The 3,640-nt window shown below is 39.6% G+C and overlaps 1 non-coding gene across 1 annotated transcript; it reads left to right on the forward strand.

Moving 5' to 3' along the window:
- The first annotated feature begins 2,830 nt into the window (after nt 1-2,830).
- LOC131247733 (small nucleolar RNA R71) lies at nt 2,831-2,937 on the forward strand. The gene has a single exon (XR_009172004.1). It is a non-coding gene; the product is annotated as a small nucleolar RNA R71 (small nucleolar RNA).
- Nucleotides 2,938-3,640: the final 703 nt, after the last annotated feature.

Below are 3,640 nucleotides of genomic sequence, written 5' to 3' on the forward strand. Positions count from 1 at the left end.
GTCCTTCATGAATCTCCTGTAAAAACTTACGTGTCCTAAGAAGGATCGCACGTCTCGTATGTTCTTGGGTGGAGGTAGGGTAAGGATAAGATCAATTTTCGCTTTATCTACCTCAATTCCCTTGAGCGAGATGATGTGTCCAAAAATAATTCCCTAACGAACCATGAAATGACACTTCTCCCAATTGAGTACCAAATTCTTTTTTTCACATCTTTTCAACACACATTTAAGATTCTCTAGCAATCACTGAAAGATGCACCAAAGACAGAGAAGTCATCCATGAAGACCTCTAAATATTGCCCCACCATGTCAGAAAAAATACTCATCATACATCGCCGAAAAGTGGCGGGGGCATTACATAGTCCGAATGGCATCCTTCGGTAAGCAAAGGTGCCAAAAGGACATGTGAACGTGGTCTTTTTCTGATCTTCAGGGGCTATCGCTATCTAGTTATAGCCCGAATACCTGTCAAGGAAAAAATAATAGGAATGACCAACTAGCCTTTGCAAAATTTAATTGATGAAAGGTAAAGGAAAGTGGTCCTTCCTTGTGACAGTATTCAATTTCCTATAGTAATGCACATTCTTTAACTAGTAGTAACTCTAGTTAGCATGAGTTCATTGTTGACATTGGCTACGATGGTGATTCCAGACTTCTTGGGAATAACCTGAGTTGGACTCACCCATTAACTATCGGATATCGGGTATATGATACTCACATCCAATAGTTTAAGAACCTCGGCTTTAACCACTTCCTTCATGTTTGTATTTAGTCTACATTGTGATTGCTGAAAGGTCTTCGCATTATCCTTAAGATAAATGCGGTAAGTATAAATCTAAGGGTCAATTCCCTTGAGGTCCACAATCGACCATCCAAGGTCTCTCTTATGCTCAATAAGAGTAGAGATGAGCATACTCTCCTGTTCTTGCTCAAGGTGGGCAAAAATCACCACCGGGTATGTCTTCTCTTGACCGAAATAGACATATTTCAATTCAAAGGGCAAAGGTTTTAGGTTAAACTTCAGTGCCTTGAGGCTAGACGGTAAAGACACTACATCAGTTTGAGGTAATTCCTCAAATTGTGGCCTCCATAGGTTAACTTCAAGTACCACCATAGTATCAAGCATGACACCTATCTCCCTAATCATATCATCATCTAAATCATGGGAGTGGGCCAAGCACGTCTCTAGAGGGTCAGAGGACAAGATCATCAAAGTTCTATCTTCCACGAAAAAGTCAATCATGTTAATGTCATAAAAATCGTCATCATCCTCTAACTGTTTGCTTGTGTTGAAAAAGATATTCAACTCTAATGTCATATTCCCAAAAGACATACAACTCCATTCTTGCAATTAATGATTGCGTTTGAAGCGGCAAGGAATGGGCAACCAAGAATGATAAGAATTTGAGTGCTCATGTTACTGATGGGATCCGTATCCATGACGATAAAATCTACTAGGGAGTAGAATCTATCAACCTGGACCAACACATCCTTAATTACCCCTCTCGGTATACGAACTGAGCGATCAGCAAGTTGTAATGTGGTTAAGGTGAGTTTCAATTCACTCAAATCTAACTGTATATAGACCGAGTAAGGAATCAGATTTACACTTGCTCCTAAGTCAAGAAGTGCGTGCTCAATCCGGTAGTTCTTAATTACGTAAGCAATGGTTAAGCTACCGGGATCTTTGTATTTTTGTGGCACATCTTGCTTTAGGATGATACTCACTTTTTCAGTTAAAAAGATTTTCTTTTTGATAATTTGCCGTCTTTTAGTTATACACAAGTCTTTCAGAAATTTGGCATTTGAAGGTATTTGTTTTACGACATCAAGTAGAAGAATATTGACCTTTACTTGTTTCAACACTCCTAGAATGTCCTGAGAGTTGGAGAGAGGTTTTGGTGCAACCAACCATTGGGGAATGGGGCAATTGGCTTGCCTTGAAGTTCCGGTTCCAATTCTTGTGGAGGAGTGCTAGGTCTATCATCGTTGTCCTCTTCTGGGTCTTAGACTTTTCAGCCCTAACCGGAATAGTTTTGTCAATGGTCTTCCCACTCCTAAGAGTGGTTATAGATTTAGCTTGCTCCATCTAATTTGAAGAGCTTGGATCACTTATCTCGTATTGCAGTTTAGGATTGGGGAGAGGTTGAGCAGGAAACATCCCCATATCTATAACCGTAACACGTGAATCCATCTTTTACATATATTTGTAAGTTCTCGTATTGCTTGAGTAAGCTCTTGAGTTTGTGTAGAATTTTGAACCAGTTCTTCTTGAGGTTTCACTTGATTTGGAATTTGATTAAAGAAACCTTAAGGGGTAGCAGTTTGTCCATTCCTCCACCTGAAGTTTAGATGACTTCTCCAATTAGGATTATATGTATTAGAGGTAGGTCCATTGAAAGGTCTTTGGTAATCATTCACGGCATTGGATTGCTCATTCAACACCTCTTGAAAGGCAGGTATTGTTGGACAATTTTCAGTTGTGTGAACGTTGCAAGAGCAAATACCGCAAACAGTTTCCTTAACCTTATCCTTCTTTAGTTCCATGGCCTCGAATTTCCTTATGAGATTAGACACTTTAGCATTAATATCATCATCCTCTTTCAGAAGGTATAATCTGCTCCTCTCCTTTGATTGAGTGGGCCTAGAAGTGGTACTTGATTTTGGGTAAGTGTCCCATGATTGTGCGTTTTCAGCAAGTCTATCCAAGTAGTCCCACACATCATCGACATTTTTATTCATGAATTCCCCATTGCACATTGTCTCAACCAATTGGTGCATGGAAGATGTCAGTCCATCATAGAAGAAGTGTGTAATATGCTATGTTTCAAAACCGTGTTATGGGCATGAACTGACAAGATCCTTGAACTGCTCCCAACATTGGAAGAATGTTTCATCCTCATTTTGGGCAAAGTTCATGATTGACTTTCCAAGGGTGTTCGTTTTATGATGTGAAAGAAATTTCTTTATGAACTCCCTTATCATGTCATTCCATGTGCCAATAGATCGGGGACGTAGTGAATGCAACCACATCTTAGCTTTCTCTTTCAAAGAAAACAGAAAGAGTTTCAGTCTGATCGTGTCCTCAGACACGTTTGGAAAATATAAAGTGGTTATGATCTCATCAAACGCTTTTAAGTGTAGATATGGACTTTCAGATTCAAGTCCATGGAATTTTCGAATGAGTTGGATCACCCCTGGCTTAATATCCATGTGTCCCGTATTTTCTTAAAAAAACCATGCATGAGGGTGTGCTCACCCCCGCCGGTTGTAAATAATCTCATAAAGTACGAGGCCAAGATGTTTGATGCAACTCATTCTCATCCTGGACTTTCTCAACTCAAGGTTGAGGTTGTCTTCCTGGTTGATTGACCGATTGATTTGCAGCCATAACCTCAATTAACTCTGAGGATCACGAGTGGTGTCTAATCCTGTGATGGATAGATAACCCCTCAACCAATCCTCCTTCACTCAAAATACATTGAGTGTTGTCACGGACCCACTTAGGCAAGAAACAATCTTAGCCCTCAATTTTAGATTCTAACCTAAACCTAAAAGAGAGAAAGGAAATAGAAATCTAGAAATAGAAAGAGAGAGAGAGAGAATTGGAAAGAAGTTACCAAACTAGAAGTTCCTAATT

Source organism: Magnolia sinica, chromosome 5 (assembly GCF_029962835.1).
Source record: "Magnolia sinica isolate HGM2019 chromosome 5, MsV1, whole genome shotgun sequence".
In the NCBI taxonomy this organism is placed as follows: domain Eukaryota; kingdom Viridiplantae; phylum Streptophyta; class Magnoliopsida; order Magnoliales; family Magnoliaceae; genus Magnolia; species Magnolia sinica.